This window comes from Ptychodera flava, chromosome 7 (assembly GCF_041260155.1).
Source record: "Ptychodera flava strain L36383 chromosome 7, AS_Pfla_20210202, whole genome shotgun sequence".
NCBI classification, from domain to species: Eukaryota; Metazoa; Hemichordata; class Enteropneusta; family Ptychoderidae; genus Ptychodera; species Ptychodera flava.
Window position 1 is genome coordinate 42,778,462 of NC_091934.1, and position 26,760 is coordinate 42,805,221.

Sequence of the window (26,760 nt, forward strand, 5' to 3'; positions counted from 1 at the left end):
ACATTTCCCTGCCCCATCAAGACTAATACTCCTATTACAAGTGGGGACTATGTCATAGTCAATGACTTGTTGAGAGAGAACTTGACCTCGTAACGGTTTGATAATCTTGATCGCCCATTGTTTTGACATACATGATCCCTTAGGGGAGACACCAAATTGCAGTTTGTCACAACAGCTTCCAGTCCCTCCTCCCACACAACTCTTGTCCCAAGGCTCTTTATCTTACTGATCATTGTCTGATAGTAGTGATAGGTGATAGCCTTGGCATATCAGGAGCAGCCAGGTACCAGCCTATTTCTAGAAATCATGAAATGTTTCGAAAGTAAATACAGTATCAGAAGAATTTGGTCAAAACGAAATCTTTGAGGGAAGGGTGAGAGCTGTTTGCAAATACCCGAACCATCATGGTTGGAAGAGCTTCCCCTCCCATCTACAATTTTCCTCTCCCCGCTCCTAAACTTCCCAGTGCCATCTATCTGTAGCAAAAGTTCCCTTCTGCCTTCTCATCAACATTATACTTTCTTCCCCACTGACATAAAAGGACACCCACTTCCCACCTGACAGAATAATGTAAATGCCAAATCCCCCTCCCCACCGCCAAACAACTCGCAAACACTTCTTTTTCATATTAATTATCCATTTACTGGGACTGCATAGGGGTTTCAGCAAGACAAATACTAAACGGATGCTGCATACAAATATGGCCGCCTACATATTACTACATGATAAACAGCGTAAATGGTGCATGTACACATTTGAATCTTTACAAATACAACAGTGCAATGCACTGAAAGGACGGGAAAGAGATTTCCTCCACTTTGACAAAAAATCCTCAGTTTTCCTCATAATACGGGAAGATTTTGAAAATGGCAGGAAATTTAAATGAACAAAAATGAGTTCAATTTCTTGCCTATTCTGCCACAAGCAATGTTGTTGAGGCACTATGGAATATCGTTCAATTTGTAGATTTCGATGAATATCTGAGGAAATTGGCGGTACCTTGAGGTTGGACAAATTCACTCACACAGTTTGAAGCTCCATGTGTCATTAAAGGTGAGCAAATATTTACATCAAATGACTAGAAAATTCACTTCATGGGCAGCAATCTTGAAAAATAGCTTTTTCTTGTCTGTTTAATGAAAAAATTATCCCTGAACTAAATTATGCATGGATTACCAGCTATTGTCACTGGGCTACCAACTTCAGAAAATGGTAGCCCATTAGTAGAATACCAGGCTAAAAACAGAATTCTGACCACTGCTGAGCAACAAAATTGACAATCGTAAGGGTTATATGTGGATTACTATCACAAAAGTTGACACATTGCCAACTGAGGGTGAAAACAAATTATTTTGCAATGTTTACTTACTGTTCAGCGCTAAATGCATACCAAATATGGTAAAAATTTCCACACCGAGAGCCACATTAGAACAGAATCAGTCAAACAGCCAATCACACTCCTGCTCCTTTATACCTATATTATAACATACAAGTGACAGAGACATCAGTTCACAATTTGACACCAGTGAATGCACACCATATAGTCCAATGGCTCCAAAGTACCATGTCGCAAATGCTTACCATGAAAGATCTACCTAAAAGCTGACAGAGATAAAGCATTAGTAAACAAAATGAGTGTTGCAGCCAATGCTGAATATGCCAAATTTGCTGGTGGGATGAATGCCTCTGTGGAGCTCCAGCACATACTGATACCAAGAGGCTACGCTGCGCTGAATTCCATGGACGTCATAGAGGTAGCTGGCAATGTTATATCTGTGGTGACTGAGAGTGGAAAATTCGTTGCCAACTCTCATGAACTCCCAAACGACAGATCTGTGATCATCACTGAAGATGCAACTATAGTACTGAGCAAGTATGGAAAGCTGTGGAAGGATGACAGAAATCGCTATCATGGTCACTTCGTCTGTCCCAAATGTTCAAAGAAGGAATGTAGTAAGCACTGAGCAGTCAACAACCTGAAGGAGGAAGACAGCAGTAGTTCCAGTAGTTTACGTCTACAGTTCGTATAGCTTGGGATTTTCCATTTGTGGAACTTTAGTGAAATTAATCAGAGCTTTTCACTTTTACAGCTTTGCTAATTTGGCAGTTAAAGGAGCATCATAATAATTAGGAATTCTGAACTCTGTGATAATTGACTGTCTTATTAGCTTCCATGAGAGAAACTGCATATAGATTTGGTCTGGTCTACTGTGGAGGTTAAAGAATAAACATTAAGACCATGTTCTCAGAGGGCAATTACAGTTGGTTCAAGAAGACCTTACCGTCATCATTGTGTTAAAACATGTGATTTGCATACCGTAACACCAAGCCCCTCTAAGCCTGTCCTTATACAGATTTTAACTTACATGTAGCCATTACAAGCAGAAGAGCACTTCAAGCTTTCCCATTTTAATAAGGATCATAAAACTGCTGCAAGTCAAAATTCAAAGAAATGTAAAATAGTGAAATCAAAATTCTCTTATTGGATTCCAAGACACACAACTTGATAATTTGAACTGAGAGTGACAGTCCTATATGTACCTTATTTTCAGACAAACTTTGATAGGGAATTGTGTGAAATCATAGTGAGTGGTCTCTTTGTTTTGAATAGTTTTGTAAGAATTGACTCTTAAACAAGAAACTGATTTTCAATGACATTTGAGCTATGCTGTACTGTGATTAGTAATGTGCCATACTTTTTAATGTGTTTTAGCTTTCGCTATGTAGTAGCTGCGAAAAGTTCAATAAAATACAGTTCAACGCTGTATTTTTGTGTAATTGGCAACTGGTCTTATTTTATGTATCTATGAATGTGTGGAATTTTGTTGAAGACGAGGGGTGTGGCCACTTTTACATCTTGATTGAACGAGTCAACGCAAACATATCCAGAGTTTAAACATAACGTTCATACATGTATATAGCTAAACATCAATCTTAGTACAAAAACCATCAACTTCTTAACAGATCAAACCTGAACATATATCTCATGAAGAGAGGTGGCAATTGAGTGATCCTGATGTATGAAACTTACAATGTGTTGCTTTCCAATAGAAAAGCAGGGTAAGTGGCTACTTTACATCTTGATTGCACAAGTCATAGCACATTTACAAAGAACAAACATAACTAAACATCCATCTTTGTACAACAGCTGTTCACCTCTGGAATGTTCTAACCTGACCACCTTCATGAGGATCGACAGGTGGCAATGAGATAAAAGACTATAGTCCAAAGTTCGTGAAAAAGTGCCTTTTCAATCGCTATATGCTTGGTGGGACTTGGTAGCCATTGTGAACCTCATTCTAGAATGAGTTTACCCAGTAGCCTTTCTGACTTAGGACTGACGCTAGAATCAAAAGTACATCAACAAGCAAAAGTGCTCAGTAAGCTTTTGCGACGAGAACAATATCTGAGAGTTTCATTACGTGACTTGAGAAAGCAATGACCATTCAAAGTACACATGTGAGGAAGAAAAGCTGAAACTTTTCTCTTGATAGGAAACTTCATGAGGTAATATTTACGAATTCCCCTTACAGGCATCAGCATCCTTTGCAGTTTTGTCTTTTTAATTGTGATGACCATGTCGTTTCCTGTCAGACAGTATCTTTTCCCGATCTGCTAAGTCAGTAAAAAGTGGTATGGAGCAAATTAACCATACAAGTTTTCACCTGCTTTATAACACGAATGTTATAGCAGGGGGACTTATAGGTTTGGTCATGTCCGTGCGTGCGTGCGTCCATCCGTCCGTTCACGCAAATATCTCAGATATGCCTGGAGCGATTTCATTCAAACTTGGTACAAGGATTACTTCATATGTCATACATATGCACGTAGATTTGTTTTTTGATACGACCCAATATGGCCGCCAGGCGCCCATTTTATTACGATTTTTTCATGTACAGAGCCATAACTAAGGCATATCTAAACCAATTTTATTCAAATTTGGTACAAGGACATTGACCTTTGTCATACATCAATCAATCAATCAATCAATCAATCAATCTTTTATTACTCAACACACACTGACAGAGAGTGTGGTATGGTACATTTCAGATGAAAGAACAACATGTCCAAACTGAACACCATCAAATGGATATTAAAATCCAAGTAAATGGAATTGAAGTACACATATAACTCTAACTGTAACCAGCTAACTGTAGGCAGGTACTGGAGGGATCAGCAAACACCAGAATTCCTTATAAGTATAGCAAGGTTTAGAAAATTCTGTTCCATAATCTTTTCATCTCTTCTACTTTTTCTTCGACACTCATAGTGATAGAAAAATCTGTTCCGCTTTTCTGGCACAAAATTGATCTCTCAGAAATATGACACTTGCATGTGAACAAGCGACCTAGCGGCCGATATAGCTCCGCTGTGTTTATGTAAAGAATAACTATTTTTTACACATGTTGATGAAGAAGGTGGAAATCTTTGATAGCTCAATGCAGAGGCCAGAAAAAAGTGGCTAAAATAAGCTGCAAAAATACACAATTGAAGATTTCATCATACTTTGAATATATGACATCCGATCATCCCTAAGAACATGTCAACCAAAGTTATCTGATGAGTAGTTTTTTGAGAATAAAATTTTCTGACCAAAAATGGCAACAATTGCCCCAAAAATGAAATTGCAGATTTCATCATAATTTCAAGAGATCAAATTTAGTTCATAACTTAATCTATAGAAACCTGAATACCAAATTTCAAAGCTGTTAGACCAGTACTTTTTTTGAGAAACACATTTTTGACCAAAATGGGAAAATTGCCCCAAAAATTCAAAATTGCAGATTTCATCATTATTTTTTAATAAATATCATTTAGTTCATCTATAGAAACCAGTATACCAAATTTCAAAGCTATCGGATGAGTAGTTTTGGAAATACACGTTTTGACCAAAAATGGCAAAAATTGCCCCCAAAATACAAAATTACAGATTTCATCAGAAATTCATTATATATTACTGAACTCATCTGTAGAAACCTGTATACCAAATTTCAAAGCTATCAGACCAGTAATTTTTGAGAAACACATTTTTTGACCAAAAATGGCAAAAATTGCCCCAAAATTACAAAATTGCAGATTTCATCATAATTTCAACAAATATCATTAAGGTGATCTGTAAAACCTGTATACCAAATTGCAAAGCTATAAGATGAGTAGTTTTGGAAATACACATTTTTTGACCAAAATTGGCAAAATTGCCCAAAAAATACAAAATTGCAGATTTCATCACAATTTCAATAAATATCATGTAGTTTATCTGTAGGAACCTGTATACCAAATTTCAAAGCTATCAGATAAATAGTTTTGGAAATACACATTTTTTGACCAAAAATGGCAAAAATTGCCCCAAAAATACAAAATTTCAGATTTCATCAGAAATTCAATATATATTACTCAGTTCATCTATAGAAACGTGTATACCAAATTTCAAACTATTAGACCAGGACTTTTTGAGAAATACATTATTTGACCAAAATGGCAAAAATTGCCTTAAAAATGCAAATTTGCATATTTCTGCACAATTTGAACAAATCTGAAATAGATCATCCCCAGGGACATATGTACCAAATATCAAAGCTATCTGACTGGTAGTTTTGAAGAAGAAGATTTTTAAAGATTTTTTTACCAAAAATGACAAAAATTGCCTTAAAAATACAAATATGCAAATTTCACCACGATTTGAACAAATCTGACTGAAGTCACCCTAAGTAAACTGCATGTCAAATTTCAAAGCAATCGGACAAGCGGTGTAAAAGAAGAAGATTTTTTACCAAAAACACCAAAAATTGCCCAAAAATACAAATATGCAAATTTCACCACGATTTGAAAAAACTTAAGTGTGGTCACCCCAAGTGAACTGCATATAAAATTTCAAAGCAATTGGACTTGCAGTTTCAGAGGAGAAGGCAATTGTTGACGGACGACGACGGACGACGGACGACGACGGACGACGGACGACGACGGAAAATCAACCTATTTGATAAGCTCCGCATCGCTGACAGAGGAGCTAAAAAAAGTGAAACTCATCACCTATTACATTACTATCACATCTCAAGCAAATTCTTTCATTTAAAGGTAAATGAGGTTTACATTTCCTACCAATTTCAACACGCAAATTATGATCACTCAGTCTTTCATGGAGAACATCTTATCAATAGCAGTCCTTTAACAGAAAACACAGTCTGATGTACGTCTGTTTTTTCGAAAACCAAACTGGAAGTTAGAAAAAAGATTATTATCCTCAAGATACTTAATAAGCCTCCTATATATATATTCATCACTGATGTAAAAAGTTTTGTAAAACAACTTGAAAGAGCAATTGCTCTATAATTATTCGGATCACACTTATCCCCCGACTTGTGAAGTGGAACTAATAAAGTGGATTTCCAAACTGCTGGAAATTGCCGCTTTGTAAAATGTGATTAAATAACTTAAGAATGCTACTTATACAAAGACAATTACTGACTATAATCATTTCATTTATGAGTCTTCTCCTGGCGCTTTATCTTTTAATTGTTTTATAGCAAGCAATAACTCATTGTGTTTTGTTGGCATATTAAGATACGTATTCAATCTCTTTACTTCTTCAAGATCATTTAGTTCATGTGAAATAACATTTTCATCGACAGTTGTTGATGAATTGTAAAGTGACTTAAAATATTTTACCCAGTCCTTACAATGTATAGCCTCATCTACAGATGCCTCTGATTTGGAACGAAGATTAAATATTCCAATACTTAGTTGAGTTATTATTTGTTGATTCTAATCTGTCTATTAAACATCTGCTATACTGTTTTTTATTAAATTTCAGAAGTTTTCTATATTTTTTCCTCAAGCTGAAATAATTGCATCTCAAAAAATAATCATTGGATTCTTATCATCTCAAAAATAATCATTGGGATTCTCATCAAAGGCTTTCATAGTGATCCTTAGTTCTTTGCGTAAATTATTACAATCTTGGTCAAACCACTGATTTCTTTTCTTCTTTTTTCCAGGATTGCTGTACTTAATTTTTAAACTTTCTCGGGCTCCTTTAGAAAAAATTTTAGTTAACGTGATAGCTGCTGAGTTCGTATCAACAAGACAGACCTTCATTATATTTCAAAAACTTATCAAATGTATTTGTAAAATCTTGATTACTCATCACACTATTGAAAGCATCAGCACTACTTCTTTCCCAAACATATTTGGCGGAAGCTTATTTGGAGGAGAGTCTTGAACTACTCTGTAATTACAACTCAATGAAGTACTAATGGCACAATGATCAGACATGGCATTAAAATCATGCACTTTAAGTATTGCAAATTCTTATAATTTGACCTAGATGTGATACAATAATCAACAGCACTAGATCCCATTGGATGATGATAGGGATATTTTCCAGATAAGTCTCCAACAGTTCTTCCATTAGCAATTAACAGATTGTTATTCAGACAAAGATCAATCAACTGTTTACCAAACCGATTACCTTTTGGTAGCGAGGAATCTTTAGAATTCTTACTCTAAAATTATCAGATGTATAAAAATTGGGAACCGGAGTATATACTGTATCATCGTTCTGGATAAAGTCTGTTAGAAATCCAACTCTACTATTAAAATCATCCATTACAACAATATCACCTCTCAAAGAGTATTGAGCTATTTCCCTCTCTAATGCATCAAAATAATCATATTTCACATGTACAGAAGAATTTTCAGGTGGAATATACACAGCAAATGTACACATCATTGTTCAAAGAAAAGATCTGCTTATCAAGTTTACACCATAAAAAATCAGAAACACTAGATTTTAACTTTAAAATACCTTTTTTCAGTGATGATCTGAACATGATTGCTGACTCTCCAGCACCTCTACCTCTTTTTTTACATTACAACTTCTTTCAGAACGAAAAACACTTAGCACTTGATATGGAAAAACTCCTTACTACAAGTCAACCAGGTTTCTTGTAAACAAGCTACATCAAACTGTTTGATAAAATCTAAAAACTCGTCCGCAAAAACATTTTTATTGGTAAGACCATGCACATTCCAAGAACAGATAGTTATTACTTTGACAAGAAACTGAGGTTTTATCTTGACATGTTTTAAGCTTTGGAAAATACTTGCCAGCAAGTTTACACATGGAATGGTAAAAAATGTCTGAAAGACAGTGATTTTTGCAACTAAGATCAGTACACTCTACACTACAAACTCTGAAAATAATGTCCATTTTTGATCAATGAATGGATATAGATAGATATACTTTATTGTCCATAAAAACATGGAAAGTTGTCTTTGAACATCAGGACCGCTATAAAAACACCAAATACGGACAACACCATACAAAACAATACAATAGTTACAGACAAACACAACACTATATTAAAAGTTCCTACTTAAATGGTGTTTGCTCTGGTTCTCCGGATGGAATCAGACATATTCATGTTTAAAACAGCAACTGCTGACGGTATAAATGACTTCTTAAACAGATTCTTCCTAGCCCTGGGCACAAGTAGACGGCGTCCCGAAGGCAGATATTGAAACTTGTCATTCAATGGGTGAGATTTATCACCAAGAATGGATAAACTTTCCTACGAAGAGCATAAGTATACAGTTCTCCAAGATCTTTTAACTTTGTCCCGACAAGTCGACTACATATGTTTACAATTTTCGTTAGTCGCATAAATGAATGGAAGGGGAAAAAGAGCCTTACTTGTCTAACTTTAAGTATAAATACACAACCCCACGATTTAGAACAGGTCATATGAACTGCTTCATTATAACTTTTGGCATTTATATCAGTAATGCGTTCAACCAATCTCAGTAGAACACTTGACACAGCAACAAATGCTTTCGGGAATTTATTGAACACTTTGTTCAATATGCACGTCGATTTTCTTTGTGATACGATCCAATATGGCCGCCAGGCGGCCATTTTATTACTTTTTTTCATGTACAGAGCCATAACTCAAGCATATATCTCAACTGATTGTATTCAAAGTTGGTACACGGACATTGACCTATGTCATACATTATATGCACGTTGATCTGTTTTGTGATACGATCCAATATGGCCGCCAGGCGGTCATTTTGTTATGATTTTTTCATGAACAGAGCCATAACTCAGACACAGTCCCTCTATCCACGTGGATAGAGGGACTGTGACTCAGACATGTTTCAACCGATTTTACTCAAAGTTGGTACAAGGACATTGACCAATGTCATAGACGTGCACGTCATTTGGTTTGTGATACAATCTAATATGGCCGCCAGGCGGCCAATTTGTTACGATTTTTTGACCTCCAACGTATTCAGTGCGTTGTACACAGTGCGTTGTACGCACTGAATACGTTGGAGGTCAAAAGTTCAAATTCATCGACAACTCACTGAAAAACGGTCGAAAATACATGTTGTCACTGTCAGGTTCGTTAGTAGGAGTAGAAGATGAGTCGTAGATAGTCTGATACAGTAGGTATAATTTTATTTATTGCAAGGTATATCTATTTTATTATTTTGCAAGCTTAATCTACGACACCGGTCGGTCTCGTCGTAAACTGCCAACGAAGCCTATGGTTTGGCTCGCAGCGGGACTGTGGTGATGACCCAATGACCCGAGCGCGTTCGATATTTACCCCACAAGTACCGCTGCGATATCACAGCTATGCCAGAACATGTTGATCAACTTGTGTTATGATAAGATACACCAGAATGCATGGAAATTACTTTGTATCACGAAATATCGAGAAATACCTGTATTCTATGATAAATAGGCTTCAGCTAGTCTAGTAGCTGTCGCAACTGGCTCGATCGGTTTCCGTCATTTGTTACAGTGCGATCCAGTTTTAGTGTTTCGCAGTTTGCCCCGCTCTACAACTCTGTTCTGCAGGTCACTCCATAAACTTTCAGCAGTACTATTTTGGGGGACCAATCAAGCCGCTAGCCGTAGATAGCTACTTTTTTTCAACAAAACTCTGAATAGAAATGCAGCAACTATCAACTTTCGATTGATATTTTGTAGGCAAGAGAACAAAACTCAAACGTATATGCGCATTGAATCCTAGCTGTGATATCGCAGCGGTACTTGTGGCGTGTATCGAACTCGCTCGGGTCATTGAGGTCATCGCCACAGTCCCATCCATGGTCTGTTCTACATAATTGCAGTCGCTACCCGGCAGATATGGCGCGTGATCCATGCCAAAATTAACACCTTACATTTTGAGCCAAACTTCATTCGGCTCTCGCCCAATGCGACCCAACTCTGGCCGACTTCATTCGGCTCTCGCTCAATGCGACCCAACTCTGGCCGACTTCATTCGGCTCTCGCTCAATGCGACCCAACTCTGGCCGACTTCATTCGGCTCTCGCTCAATGCGACCCAACTCTGGCCGACTTCATTCGGCTCTCGCCAAATTCCATCCAATATTGTCGCCAACCTATCCAACTTTCATGACACTCAATGCGACTCGTGAAATGCATTCGCTTTGCGCCGCGACTCGTTTGAATCATGCTCCCTAGATTACCTTTGAAGCTCAACTCATTTGATGACTCTGCATTCGTCTTGCTTTTGAGCTGAACGCAACGTGTCGGGGGATATTCCGTGTTTTGGGGGGCTTGGTTGGGGCGAACCATTTTTGAAATGGGCCCACAGCATGCAGCATCCGATTCAAATGAAGACATTTTTGAGTTGAAACATACCACACGTGATTTAGAGTCCACTGCATTTACTTTACTTATGTGAAGGTGATTCTATGTTATGTTATCGACTCTGATTTTACTTCCAATTGACCGTGCCAGAATGTGGTTCATGGTAGCCAACCCATCATTAAAGTGACCAACTTTGCCATACAACACGAGACGTCACAGCGCGTCATAGCGACGTCACATGACGTCATTAATATATTCAGGTGTTTTCTGTCATTGTCCTGGGGGATCCAAAAATTAACCCGAAAGTCTGTTGCGGAAGTCCAGATTTACAATTCCAACAATTTCTCTCTACCTCCATGGTTGTTGTCACAGTTAAAATGCATTTTGTTTCTGTGATGAACACGTCACTCAACTTGTCATGTAATGAGAAAAGGATATCCGCGACACCTACGTCGCTAATCAAAGTCACAAACAAGTGCTAAAGTGAAGTATCAAACCTCAAAACAAGCACACTATCGTTTGGTGTTGGAACATGTCAATCGGGAACGGTTCTATCGTTCTGGCGATACAATTCCACTTGGATTTCGCTACGTAAATGAACATTAAAAGAGTTGGATTTTTGAGCGTCTCGATTCTAGTACAATGTAGTCTTTTCGTCACTGTCATTTTTCTAACGTCAAAATATGCAGATTTTTGAACATCTTGATCAAGTACGAATCGAATATTTCGATGCCATTTGGCTACCATAACATGAACATTACGATAGTCGGGTTTTTGAACGTGTCGATCAAGTACGATTTGCTCATTTCACGTGGTGAAAAATCGTTCCTTTCCACGGGTATCGCGAATGCGCTCGACGGAACTGAAGACAACATGATTTCCGAGGAGATTCCGGTACTCGATGACGACTTATCAAATGAAGCCCTGGGACTCGTGTTTGATGACGAGGGGGAAGATGACGATATAGACTTCGATGGGTTTGACTTCGATGAAGAGGGCAATTGTATTGACAAACGCGACATCCGAAGTTTCTTCCGCGCATGAACTGAAAACACTTTGAATATCTCTCTTTATGTTTTATCAATTTTGTACATTTTTTTCTCATGTTATAAATGTATTTATTGTTTGAACGGCATGTCTTGCTTGAGTGTGTCCTTTTCCTGAACTAGTCCCGGCAATGAGTGAGCGATAGTGTAACAATTTTCAAGATTATGCATGCTTTCGAAAGTCTTGCGAGGGAAAAATACCCAACTTCAAAAACGTGCATGTTCATACCATTCCGAACAGATGATCATAGATGACTGAATTCCACATCAAGAGACATTTCGTTCATCGATACAAATAAAAAAAACTTCAAAGTTTTATTGCCAAAAATTCAATTCATCAAATTGTAAGCATATTGGCGTAGCAATCTTTCGTCTCGGCCAGCCCGCCGATGCTTCAACACTTTATCAGTTCGAGCCACAGTTGCGAGTGCAGTGATACGTACGCGGCGGCCGGTACGTATCACTACACTCGCAACTGTGGTGCACCACACTGTATGCATGTGCTGAACAGAATTTTACTCTGACCTCATGCACTGACACCTTTGACCTATTGCGTAATTGACCAATCACAGCCAGCGGAACTTTAGGGACTTTCCCTTTACTCCTTGTCTGACCTTTGCGGCCGTGCTATGCATGCTATGGGGAGCTAGCTACTGCTGGAGCGTACTTGTTGCAACGAAGCATCGTGGTGATTATCTATATACAAAATACGAAGATTTATTGCTATCGTATTTTTTAGCAAAAGAGGGTATGGCAAATACGCTAAATTTCAAAACTTGTCGATCTCCATTAATTTATACGGTACAGATTCGCTGTCAGTACGACACAGCATACCCATGACACAGTAAGTGAGGTACCCCACTGAACTGAAGCAAATTTCTTCTGTACACAGAACAACTCGGGCATATTTCAAAATTCTGGCAACATAGTTCTGATAATCATAATTTTCTGATTTCTCATTGTGAACAATGAGAAGATCAACCCCTTTTCCGCGGAGGAGATAGCAATTTTGTAATTTTGTCGACACAGATTTTTGACAGCCATACACAATATTTCCAAGGAAACTACAGGTAATTTGCATCTGTGTTGACAAAAGAAAGGGTATTGATTTTTTTTAATGTTCGTGACAAAGGAAATTAGCATGTCTAACATGTGGCATCTTAGTTACTGATAACTTTATCTTGAAAAGTGTGCAATTTTTAGCACCTCCAAACATCGACTTCTCATTCAATTTACTCTTGAATTTTAAACATAATTACTAATTTTGGAACACAGTTTTAACAAATAATCCTGAACTTCAATTGTAAGTCAAAAATTGTTAAGAAACTGATAAAATTGAAAAGCCTTTAGCAAAAAATGTCTGAGTGAACAAATCAAGAGGATTGTGGGTAGCCTCACTTACTGTGCACGAGTCGATATCACGAAGTATGAGTTGTCTGCAGCGCTCACGTGAATCAAAAGCATTGCCATAAGTTTTGCATAACATTGCACAATTAGCATAAATTAAGTACGACGTTCGATTTCGCGGTGACATCCGTTTATACAACGCCCCACATGTTTTCCGTACCTTTCGTTCTGAAAAGGGGGTTTTAGAATCGGAGGAATACGGTATAGCTAGACGACGTGATAACAAGAACTATGTTGGAACTGTAAATCTGGACTTCCGCAACAGACTTTGGATTGAATACTTGGATCCCCAGGACAATGACAGAAAACACCTGAATATATTAATGACGTCATGTGACGTCGCTATGACGCGCTGTGACGTCTCGTGTTGTATGGCAAAGTTGGTCACTTTAATGATGGGTTGGCTACCATGAACCACATTCTGGCACGGTCAATTGGAAGTAAAATCAGAGTCGATAACATAACATAGAATCAGCTTCACATAAGTAAAGTAAATGCAATGGACTCTAAATCACGTGTGGTATGTTTCAACTCAAAAATGTCTTCATTTGAATCGGATGCTGCATGCTGTGGGCCCATTTCAAAAATGGTTCGCCCCAACCAAGCCCCCAAAACACGGAATATCCCCCGACACGAATGCGTTCAGCTCAAAAAGCAAGACGAATGCAGAGTCATCAAATGAGTTGAGCTTCAAAGGTAATCTAGGGAGCATGATTCAAACGAGTCGCGGCGCAAAGCGAATGCATTTCACGAGTCGCATTGAGTGTCATGAAAGTTGGATAGGTTGGCGACAATATTGGATGGAATTTGGCGAGAGCCGAATGAAGTCGGCCAGAGTTGGGTCGCATTGGACGAGAGCCGAATGAAGTCGGCCAGAGTTGGGTCGCATTGAGCGAGAGCCGAATGAAGTCGGCCAGAGTTGGGTCGCATTAAGCGAGAGCCGAATGAAGTCGGCCAGAGTTGAGTCGCATTGAGCGAGAGCCGAATGAAGTCGGCCAGAGTTTGGTCGCATTGAGCGAGAGCCGAATGGAGTCGGCCAGAGTTGGGTCGCATTGAGCGAGAGCCGAATGAAGTCGGCCAGAGTTTGGTCGCATTGAGCGAGAGCCGAATGAAGTCGGCCAGAGTTGGGTCGCATCACAGGCGACCCAATAAGTACTACTGAGTTTTTCACAGTGTTTTCTCTATCATTTTCTCTTCTTTCTTCATGCTCTGAATGATCGGAATAAATAAAATAAATGGTTTATATAACATAACCTAGCCTCTGTGACTCTTTATTTATTTTACACTCCATTACAAGGACGTATATCTCTCATACACACATGCTGTAATTAATTAGTCAACACAACTAATTATGCTAATCCGTGGACTTATCAGGGATTTTACGGGTTGGTCAACATCGCGAAAGATAGGAATGGTTACTCCTTTTTCATTAACATCACTATCTTTCCGATGTTGACCACCCTCTGATAAGTCCACGGATTAGCATAATTAGTTGTGTTGACTAATCTATTACAGCATGTGTGTATGAGAGATATACGTCCTTGTAATGGAGTGTAAAATGAATAAAGAGTCAAGTGGCTATAGGTTAGGCTATATAGTCATTTATTTTATTTACTACGATCAGTCAGAGCATGAAGAAAAGGAGAGGGACTGACAGTGACAGAGAAAACTGAGAAAAACTCAATAATAAGCTTATCAATATGTATGGGCCGCCTATGGTCGCATTGAGCGAGAGCCGAATGAAGTCGGCCAGAGTTCGGTCGCATTGGGCGAGAGCCGAATGAAGTTTGGCTCAAAATGTAAGGTGTTAATTTTGGCATGGATCACGCGCCATACGGCAGATGTGCCATGATATTTCAACAAAGTTGCTTGCTATTTAGATCTAGCTGAAAACAAAAACCTTTATGAAACAGGCTAATCCAGTCCAAGCTTGATGAAATCGATGCTTTGATCTGCTTTCCAAAGGACGATTTCCGGAAATGGTCTAGCCGGTTACATGCCACTAACGCAAATATTCATTACGCACGTGAACGCATAAAACATGTTGCAGTTACTGGTTGCTTGTTTTCCCTTGTCAGCTATATTTTGATGACATTTTATGCTGGGATTATGATTGGTTCAATTGAAATGATGTGACAGCACTAAAACTGCTTCTGATACTTGATTGGATTGTAGTAAAATTTATCATTAAATTCATGGGATATTTTGACAGATCATTCAAGATAACATCAGCAGACACATTGGCAGCGCTGTGCAGTGGAGAGAACGCGCTCAAACCTCTGAGTAAGTCCGCTCAACGGCTATGCTTAGGAATGGACCGTTAGACCTTGGGAGGGGGTGGTCAAAAATAAAAAATAAAAATTTCAGAGCAGAAAGTCAGAAAAAAAAATCTTCAAACTAGTTTGCAAAATAAAAAAAAATAAATAAGAAGACAAATGCGTAAAAAAAAAATCTGAGAAAGTCTTTAAAATCTTGAATTTTTTTTAGATTTTACCGACAGGAAGCAACTTTCTGTATTTAGTAGATCCTCCAGGCACATTTTTAATTTTAATTTATACATTTAGAGTGACTGTATCCCTTATACTGGAAGTTATGATTATCTTATCTTTTCAGGACTTTTGTATTCTGATCACTTGAAAATTATAAAATTATAGAGCCTGTTTTCTACTTGTTTCCTGCGTACAAACCAAGCAGGTACACTAGGTAAAACATTGAAACTATGGTATGGTTGTCAAGACAGAAAGTTATATTTGCCTTTTAAGATCAAGGTAAACAGATGCAGGCCACATCAGGTTCATTTTTTTTCACAGCATTTTATTGCAATGATGAATGCAAGAATGGGTGAACAAGTAGAAACACGTCAATAATGATAAAACAACATACCAAGTCATTATGTATTATTTTGCTTTTGAAAAGGCATTTTCAATTCTTTTTTCTCAAAAGACAGCCTCAAAAACAACAGCAACACATTTTTTAACATTCAACAATACACTACGTAGAATGCCATCTATCCAACAAATCCCAACACAAAAACACACAAAAGGGTTGAACTTTGAAAGTTTCTCGATAGCAAATACTGAATAAATCTGCATGAATAATCGTTTGTGTGTAGTAAATGCTGAATGACAATTATCTGAAGAAATTTTCCACCACAAAAAAGAGCATGATTTAAACAAATCTTAAGGGACTTATGTAGCGAATTCAAAAGAAATTGGACAAGCCCTTTCAGAGAATACAGATTTTTTTTGGACCATGAATGGCATAAATTGCCCTAAAAAGACAATTATTGAAATTTCACCACATCTATACACATCCAATCAGTTTGGACATGCTGCTACAGAGAAATGGATGTTTTGATCAAAAAGGGCAACAATTGCTGTAAAAACACAAATATGCAAATTTCACTATATTTTGCAAACAGCTTCTCAGCTTCTCAAAATCAATTGTAAATCATGAGGTATGCATGATGTTTGGTGGGGTGAATGTAGGCATTTCACCATGCAGTAGAAAGGGAAGCCAGCAAACCAAAATAGTCAATATTCAAAACTATAGGAAGCTACTGTTTCAGATGAAGATGTGTAATTTGAAAAAAATGCTCCCCAAGTGCCACCAAATAACACCATTTTAATCTCTATTTTTCAAAAACTCCAATGGCGTCCCCCTCCTGACCTCCCCGCAAAAATACTCCCCAAGTGCCACCAAATAACACCATTTTCATCTCTATTTTTCAAAAACTCCAACGGCAGGGGGGACACACCCCCCTCCTGACCTCCCCCCGTGACCGCTTGCGCGGCCGCTTGTGGTGCTTTGCACCACATCTTTGCCCTCTTTATCCTCAGACAGCGACGAACTAAAAAAATTATAAATCTGAAAATTTACTCTGAAAAAAAATAAGCACAGCTAATCTCAATTGGAAAAAAATTTTTTTTAGAAATTTACAATAGTAAAAAAAAATTTCACAATTTCATTGTGACACCCCCCTCCCAAGATCTAATGGTCCATCCCTTATTCGATGCGTATTTTGGGGTCGCGGCCTTTCGGGACAATGCTCCGTGAACACTGAGCGAATACATGTTGTATTTGATCACGTATACGGTATGGAGAAATGTCTTGAAAAAAATTCAGTCGCAATCTCATAAAATTTGGTCGCCTATGCGACTGAAAATGGTCGCTACTTTGAGCCCTGATTGAATGTAATACATAAATTATCGGTCGGTCCGGTTTTATGTTATTATTGCTCACATCCTTACTCTGAAAGAAAACTACCTATTGTGATTGATTTCTGTTACTTTCTCCCCTGTAGCAGCACGTACAACTTTGTAGTAACTTGCAATTTTGTAATTTTGCCTTACCGCACTCCCTGAGTTTTGTAAAGTATTGTATTGTATTGTTATTATAATTTATTTCAGGTCTACGTAGAGTCATATCAAAATCAAGTAAAATACTTGAAATACAAATTGTAAATGGATAGGATCATTCTAAAGTGAGTCCAAAAGGATGACCGGATGTAACAATTTTCACATTTTTTTATTTAGATGGTTGTCCTGGACAAGTCCCCCGATCATCATAGCTTTCAACAGTCACCCGTTTTGCAGCACCTCACAAACATCTGCCCTCCCCGCAAGACAATGGTACAGTCCAGGGCAGCTCCTTTGCATCCGCTCTCACGAGTCCCATTACTTGGCACTGACCACCTGATTCGGGGTGCATCCAGCTGCCCGGTCAAGAGACATTGGCAAGTGAAGATGCTGCCTTACCAGATCCCAACCGATTTTAAGTATTTTTTTTCAAATAAAATGAGGTGAACAAAATTCTTTAAAATCTACAAATGCAAATTTATGTAAATTTAACCAAATTGGGCAGATGAAATTACGAATCAAATTATCACAATATTTAAACCTCAGTAAATATCGTATATTGCACGTTTCATACCTGAAACCTGGACTAAAAATAACATTTTCTGTCAGTGACTCCAATACGAATACGAATACGAATACGAAAACGAATACGAAAACGAATACGAAAATAACTTCAGCATCGTGTGAGGGGTTCAGAAATCGGTGACCAAATCGCTAACTAGTTGAAGGATTCAGTGAGTGGTTCAGAAATCGCTAACCACTTGAATGTCAGTGAGTGGGTTCAGAAATCGGTGACCACATGAAGAATTCGGTCAGTGGGTTCAGAAATCGCGAACTAGTTGAAGGATTCAGTGAGTGGGTTCAGAAATCGGTGACCACATGAAGAATTCGGTCAGTGGGTTCAGAAATCGCTAACCACTTGAAGAAATCAGTGAGTGGGTTCAGAAATCGACAATCAGAATGTGGATGACCGTGCAGTGGAAAAATTCGGCCAGTGGTGTAAGGACGGACCATTAGATCTTTGGAGGGGGGTGGTTAAAAACAGAAAAAAAAATTTCAGAGCAGAAAGTTAGGAAAAAAAAATCTTCAAACTAGTTTGCAAATAAAAAAAAAATAAATAAGAAGACAAAGCATAAAAAAAAAATCTGCAAAAGTCTTTAAAATTTTGAATTTTTTTTAGATTTTACCGACAGAAAGCAACTTTCTGTATTTTTTAGTACATCCTCCAGGCACATTTTTAATTTTAATTTATACATTTAGAGAGACTGTATCCCTTATACTGGAAGTTGTGATTATCTTATCTTTTCAGGACTTTTGTATTCTGATCACTTGAAAATTATGAAATTATAGAGCCTGTTTTCTACTTGTTTCCTGCGTACAAACCAAGCAGGTACACTAGGTAAAACATTGAAACTATGGTATGGTTGTCAAGACAGAAAGTTGTATTTGCCTTTTAAGATCAAGGTAAACAGATGCAGGCCACATCAGTTTCATTTTTTTCACAGCATTTTATTGCAATGATGAATGCAAGAATGGTTGAACAAGTAGAAACACGTCAATAATGATAAAACAACATATCAAGTCATTATGATTATTTTGCTTTTAAAAAGGCATTTTCAATTCTTTTTTCTCAAAAAACAGCCTCAAAAAACAACAGCAACACATGTTTTAACATTCAACAATATACTACGTAGAATGCCATCCATCCAACAAATCCCAACACAAAAACACACAAAAGGGTTGAACTTTGAAAGTTTCTCGATAGCAAATACTGAATAAATCTGCATGAATAATCGTTTTTGTGTAGCAAATTTCAAAGAAATTGGACAAGCTCTTTCAGAGAATACAGATTTTTTGACCATGAATGGCATAAATTGCCCTAAAAAGACAAATATTGAAATTTCAACACATCTATACACATCCAATCAATTTGGACATGCTGCTACAGAGAAACAGATGTTTTGATCCAAAAAGGGCAACAATTGCTCTAAAAACATAAATATGCAAATTTAACTATATTATTTAGCTTATTTGAGCTTCTCAGCTTGTCAAAATCAATTGTAAATCATGAGAATATGCATGATATTTGGTGGGGTGAATGTAGGCATTTCACCACGCAGTAGAAAGGGAAGCCAGGAAACCAAAATAGTCAATTTTCAAAACTATAGGAAGCTACTGAGGAGCAAGAAGACCATGTTTCAGAGGAAAATGTGTAATCCGAAAAAAATGTGCCACCAAATAACACCATTTTTATCTCAATTTTTCAAAAGCTCCAACAGCCTCCTGACCTCCCCCCGCAAAAATACTCCCCAAGTGCCACCAAATAACACCATTTTAGTCTCTATTTTTCAAAAGCTCCACCAGCAGCAGGGGGACACTCCTCTCCTGACCCCCCTCCCCGGTGACCGCTTGCATGGCCGCTTGTGGTGCTTGGCACCACAACTTTGCCCTCTTTATCTTCAGACAGCGACGAACTAAAACAAAAATAATAAATCTGAAAATTTACTCTGAAAAAAAAAAATTGCACAGCTAATCTCAATTAGAAAAAAAAATTTCAGAAATTTACAATAGTAAAAAAATTTTTTCACAATTTCATTGTGACCATCCCCCCTCCCAAGGTCTAATGGTCCATCCCTAAGAAAGCGCACTGTATGAAAACGCAATAATTCAGATAAATTCACATTAATGTGTTACATGTATTATAGAATAATACATGTGAATTCACATGAATCCACATGAATACAGGCTTGCTGAATACAAGAATTGGATTCTTGACTGTATTAATCTGTATATGCACTATTCGGATAAAATACAGGCAATAATCCATGCTAATACAATAAGCATTATTTGGGTTTTTTATGCAGTGGCGGATGTTAATTTTGGCATGCATTACGCGCCATAAGCGAATGTGAGGGCTTTGAGTGAGGGCTCTCACAATCGAAGACGGTGCGAGTGAATCCCGGAGAGAATGTGAGGGCTTGAAGTGAGGGGCGCCTTGAACCGATCAAATTCGGGCTCAGGCATACGAAAAATGAGAGTCAAAGTCGTTTTCAACGTTGAATGAAAACTTACCGGTACTACAGTCGCGGGGCGGCATAGCTTTGTGAACAGTTGAACGGCTGAGCGCTGAACGAGTACACAATAACATGCGTGCAGATCATGACCCATTACATCACTTCAGTCTTTTTCGTTAACCTTTTCGTGTTTTTTAGTCAATGCATTTCAAATATCACAGATATCCTTTTTATTATTAATACATGCAACTCAAGCGAGCGATACTTCTTCTAGTACCATTGTACGACTATAGCGCGACTGATAAATGCGACTTCAGTCAAACCAGTTCACGACCTGGGCACGTGAACTCTGATACTGTTTATCTGACATGGCGTCGTATGCGGAGTTTTTGCCGGAGAATTTTTGAAGAAAATGGAAACTTTTTTGAAGAAATTTTAGAGTGGCTTGTTCACCAGATAAAGTAAGATCATGGGATAATGTATTTTTGGAGACTTGTCTGGTTCTCTATGATTGATTTTTTGAGGATAAAAAAGATTCAATAGCTACTAAAACTGAGAAATCAGACAACAGCAAATGACAAGTTCTGTTTTTACATTTGTACTTACAATATGCTTTTACTTTCTCAGTACACAAATTTTGACAATCATTTCAAAAGATCAATTGCATCAGAACATCAGGGGTCATGAATGCTTTACATTTTGTTATAACAATGATGGATATTCTACCTCAATAAAGTATGCCATTTTGGTCAACGAGCCCTTGAATATTGTTCACTGAATCAATCTCATGGTCAGTTATATTTTCACAGAAATCATAGCAGTAAGTTCTGTGTAGTCAGCGATTGACCGGTCATAGCTAGAAATTTGACTGTCTCCTTTGTTTCATACTATATGATGGGAAAGAATTGAGGCAATCAGTATTTTTGCCCCAAACCTGCCTACTTCTTAATACATCCTATGTCTACAGGTAACTTGGGTCTTGGGAACTTTAGTCCATAGGTTAGTTATCTGTTAATTAGTTGTAGTTAGCCTAGGTTTGCATTGTTTGACCCTATGCCAGCGACTGATGAGAAATCACACTTGGGTTTCGAAACGCAAGCGACAAAGGGCCACTCTATTAACTTTGTAACACCATAGGTCCGGCTGCGTCTCGCCATAAGATTTCCCCACACAAACAAAACGTTACCGTACACACCAATCTAAACTTTCCTACAAATATCCGAAGCGAAACAAAACATTTCAATAACACAAACAATCGGATAAGAAAGTACGAACACATTTTCGAAACGAATCAAACACAAACTCAACACAAAAACATTTTGGATAGTTAGGTGGGGAGCCTCTTCCACATTGATTTCTTTACATTTGAGTCAGTCCTTGAAAGTCGGGTTTGGCCAGAACTGTAAGGTGGTGAAATCTCCGATATGTATCGAATATTTTACTAGACGATACTAGATTCTGTCAAATCGTAAGTAAATATTATTTACTATTTTACAGAATCTAGTATCGTCTAGTATCGAAGCCAGAGTCAGTCCATTGAAGTCGGGTTTGGCCAAATAAGGTGAAGAAATCTCCGATATATATCGGATATTTACTTGCAATTTGAGAAAATGTAGTATCTCGTCTAGTATCAAAGCTAGCGTCATTTCTTAGAAGTCGGGTTTGACCAGAACTGTAAATGGTGAAATCTCAGATATGTATCAAATATTTACTTACGTGCGATTGGACAAAATCTAGATCCTCTAGTATCGAAGCTAGAGTCAGTCCTTGGAAGTCGGGTTTGGCAAGAAGTGTGAGGTGGTGAAATCTCTGATACATTCGGATATTTACTTGCGATTTGACAGAATCCAGTACCGTCTAGTATCGAAGCTAGAGTCAGTCCTTGTAAGTGGGGTTTGGCCAGAACTGTAAGGCACTAGGGCAAGTCATTCTAGTATCGTTTAGTATCGATTTGTGGCGAAGGGAAATTCGTCTTGGTGTGACTGATGGACAGACAAGCACACACGATGTGTTCTGTAATTCTGCTACAACACACATTTTATTCCGTGGTTTTACTTCTATCTGTTCTATATATACACCAAAGCATAGACCCTCGAGAAAAACGGGACAGGCAACTGCTGTGTTTATTTTTTGTGCGATCTATCTTGGAATATATTAAGTTTATTTGCCAAGCGGTCCCCGACAATAATACTTCGTACTTAAAGGCCCGTGAGCTGTAACTTTTAACATTTTATTTACCCTAAAATAACCCCCAAACGTCTCGAATGTTGATTGAATTCTTGCAATTAAGCGATATACCCTTCAACTAACATACTAGGACAGTCACAAACGACACAGAACGCAAGGAAATTCTCGCGATATCGCCTCATTTTAAATGTACCGCCATTTCGCAAAAGCAGTCACGTGACAAAGAACACAGCAAATGCAACGTCACACGGAGGACGAGAGCGGGATCTTACTGTGTGATACTGCGCGATGTGGGAGCGTGACCCCATTCGCAACTCGACAACAATGGAGTCTACACATGAGGTAATGTAACTTAGCTTATGTCTATTTTGTAAACAAACTCACGTGTTTTCTCCCCCTCAAACTTAGTATTTCATGCTGATTGTTCTCCAGTTCGATGTTTCATTTGAACAAAGAGGGTGTTACAACAGTTGTAGGCATAAACGATGCGATTGAAATGACAAAGAACTAGAGCTTGTTTGTGAATTTGGCCCGGCCAGGCGGCCGCTGGTCGAAGTCCGGTGAAGCGTACGGGTAGCTGCCCATAGCATAGGCTAGCGTACGCTAGAGTCTCGTTGTGGTTCGTTGTTTCGCATGGATTTCCAGAACTAGGAATTCGTTTTGAATCTGGATTTACCCAGAATGGTTTTCAGTTAGCGATACGCCGTTCGGGTTTTGTAATTACGAACGTATTCGATTATATTTGGCTTGAGTGAGCCATGCGCATGATGCGTGAACCATGAGCGGCATTGACCAAATGCAGTCGATCTTATTTCTGAACACTGTCAATTTCCGAGTCATTTTGCAAACGGATTACTTACTTCACATAGATTCGGAATTATTGTGTGAATAACCTTGAGTTTAACAATGCCTTCGTGTGTTTTTAGTCAGCTCTAATCGAACTGTTGAGACATACGGCCCCGATCCTACTTCTATGTTTGAGAGGACGAGTTTAGCAAGCTCCGTGATGATTACGGTAGCATTACAACCATGGAGGTAGAAAGAAAGGTACAAGGCGGCTGTGTGATGTGTAGTACAGCTGTAAACTTATGCCAACTCGTTTTAGAAATTTTCTTTTCAAAGCGGTGAACTTTGAGCATGGAGAAAACGGCGTTGTTCGCACTTGTGACTATAACGTTGCTATGGTGATACAAAAACAAGGACAAACAGCTGTTTTATTGTGATTTGTATTTTCGCCATGGCTTTTGATTGAAGTACAATTTGCTGGGAAATTTGAAGGGTAAACAACACATTTTCAGTGGATTTCTCCAGGGTCTATGATACAACATAAATGACAAAGGTGGTCCTTTTATGCAGTGGCTTTGAAAATGTCAAATATATATGTTATGCATCAAAAGCATATTTCCTTCCAAATTTTTAGTCTGACTTTACACATCTTAATTTCCACCAAGAGTTAACCCACAGTTTACTTGCCATGTTATGGTCAAGAATTAAAGTAAGGTGTCGACTACTTACTTGGCTTTGTTTAGAAGAGAAGATGGTAACAAAGAAAAACTCAACACTGATCAGTGACCGGCAGAGTGCAGTATATCTACATTTGAATCTCCTTTGTAATTTTTCTGATTCTTTCATTTTGCAGACATCACCGACCGATTCTACTGATAGTTCTGTAATAACTGAATCCCAAGCAAGAAGAGGGAGACAGGGGTAGAGGGAGAGGCACAGGGAGAGGGTGAGGACAGGGATGCAGAGGTTGGGGCAGAGGAAGAGGGGCTAGATGGGGAAGGCTTGTGACAAGAGCAGATGAGGCATTGCGAGATGTGCAGCAACGGAAAAATACTCTTCATGTAAGTAAAATTTTTGCTTTGTATACACACCGTGATAATGGGGCATACAGATTGACATCAGCATATAGCCATCGCAATAATATCATCTTCTTTTCAGGAGATGCTGCAGAAAATGACACCAGAACAGAAGCATGATCTTCTGTTGCAGGTGGTTGAGAGGGACATAAGTTTAATATTTGACTTTGCAGTCCTATCTGAACAGGCTGGAGGATCCCATCCTGGACCTTCACAAAGCAGTCAGGATTGATGTGTCCGTCAAAACTGTCGGCAGATGCCAACCCTTGCTGAGAGAAAATGTTGTGGGGAGGTGCCTGGGCTCTGTATCTCCAGATTGCTAGTCAGCATGTTTATGAACTGAATGCAAACAAGCAGACAGTTTGCCATGAAATTTTTCTAAGAAAATCATCATACAAGTTATTAGGGAATTCCTACTTTAACCATATTGTCCCTACCCATGATCATTTATGGGCTGAATTGTCAATTTAATGCAATAAATCCAATCAACTGCAAGTCATCCTTTGCGTTTAGATCAGATCTGGTAAACAGTCTTGATGCATATGTAATAATTGTTCTAAATGTGATGAATACCAACTGACTGAGATGGAAAGCCATGTGTGCTGGGCAAATTATTTATGTAATGACTTTTGGATACGTAATGCTCTTGAGTGTTGAGAATGCACTGGCATGGTCACAGAGGAATTCTAAAATGTAAGATGAGACTGTTACATGTGTACATAAAAATCCTCATTTTGGTATTTCAAAGGAAGAACACCTCTCAGAAGATCAGCATAGATACTGTAACAGTGTTACTGTTCTTCTAAAAATATTTTTGAGACAAGCAAACTAGTACCAAACTCAGAACTTTGGGAAAGGAAGTAGAGATCAATGAGAATTTATCCAATAATGGCAAATATACTCAAAAGCAATACATATTGAAACAAATATCATATTTTTCATGATTTCAGAGTTATCTGCCTTGACGAAGGAGTCCTTGCAGTTTGCTAGAGCCTATCGGGTGGATATGATGGCCACCAATGACTTTGATGACTACCACAAGTGCAACAGGCATGCTGCATACCAGCAATTTATTTTGTGGGAGCATGGGAAACCTGACACAGGAAACTAGAGTGATACCAGGTTGCTGTGTTTGGGAAATAAGAGATAACTATCCTGATCAGTTTGGTCAATTTACAGGGTTCATTCCAACACATTTTGCATAAAGGGAATTGCAGGCACCATTTTACAAGTGATATAGCCACTAACTGATGACGTCAAAACTGCCATACATGATACACAGTGCCATAACTTTCAGGGCGTCTGTGTCTTGTGTACAGTGATTTGATGTAATCAGTTTGTGGCTATACCACTTGTAAAATGGTGCTGAATTGAATAAGGCCAAAGTAAGTAAATTCTTTGTTTTGCGTCCACTCAAAATCCTAAAAGGTACGCGGGTAAGCGGCTTAAAAACACACACAGAAAATTTAACACAAAATCTGTTTGCCTGAATTGGACAATTTTTCTCAAACCACATGAATACTCCTGTCACAGTGTGACACACTGTATGATCACTGTATGCATTTCATAACAAATGGATCAAAATAAACAGTCATTCTTTGACGTTTGCTTTTCTCTTATTAGTTTTAGATTTCTTTCTTGTGCATTCAAAGCGTCCACATGTCAATACTATTGCACAGCAACTTTACAGCCTTGGCAGTTTGAGGAATGGGTACACTATAACACTATACAGTAGCAGTCTTTTGTCCTCAAGTTATTGTACGTTTCTTTCAAGTTTCTTGTAATGTTTATGCTGATGGAATGTCATAGTTTTGCTGAAAGGTGTCTGTTGTGAAAGAAAACACCAAACAGAAATGGTAACTTGTAGCCTCTGCATTCAATTTTAGAAAGATGGGGCATCAGACAGAAGAAGAAATTGATGATATAATTGACAAAAGTATTCCCTGTAGCTTCCTCGGGACCAGCACCTTTCCTTTCCATCAAATAAAAGAAAGCATTTCGCAATTGTCAGTCTCCACACGTACACACAGACTCATCAGACCCAAATTTAGGTGGAAGCTTCACATCTATATTCCTTGCACTTTCAAAGTACCACATACCAGATTGATTGAAAAGATGAAGTATCATGGCATAAATGGAAATATTCTACAGTGGGTCAAAGCATGATTGAAATTACAAAACAGCGAGTAGTCATAAATGGAGCATCATCTGAATGGAGAATACGTCACAAGTGGTGTCCCAAAGGGTTCAGTTCTTGGACCAA

General features: G+C 38.3%; 1 long non-coding RNA gene across 1 annotated transcript; it reads left to right on the forward strand.

Annotated features, from left to right (window-relative positions):
* Nucleotides 1–22,835: 22,835 nt before the first annotated feature.
* On the forward strand, nucleotides 22,836–25,866 carry LOC139137609 (uncharacterized). The gene is made up of 3 exons (XR_011553414.1): nucleotides 22,836–22,977; nucleotides 24,275–24,482; nucleotides 25,448–25,866. It is a non-coding gene; the product is annotated as an uncharacterized lncRNA (long non-coding RNA).
* The last annotated feature ends 894 nt before the right edge of the window (nucleotides 25,867–26,760 follow it).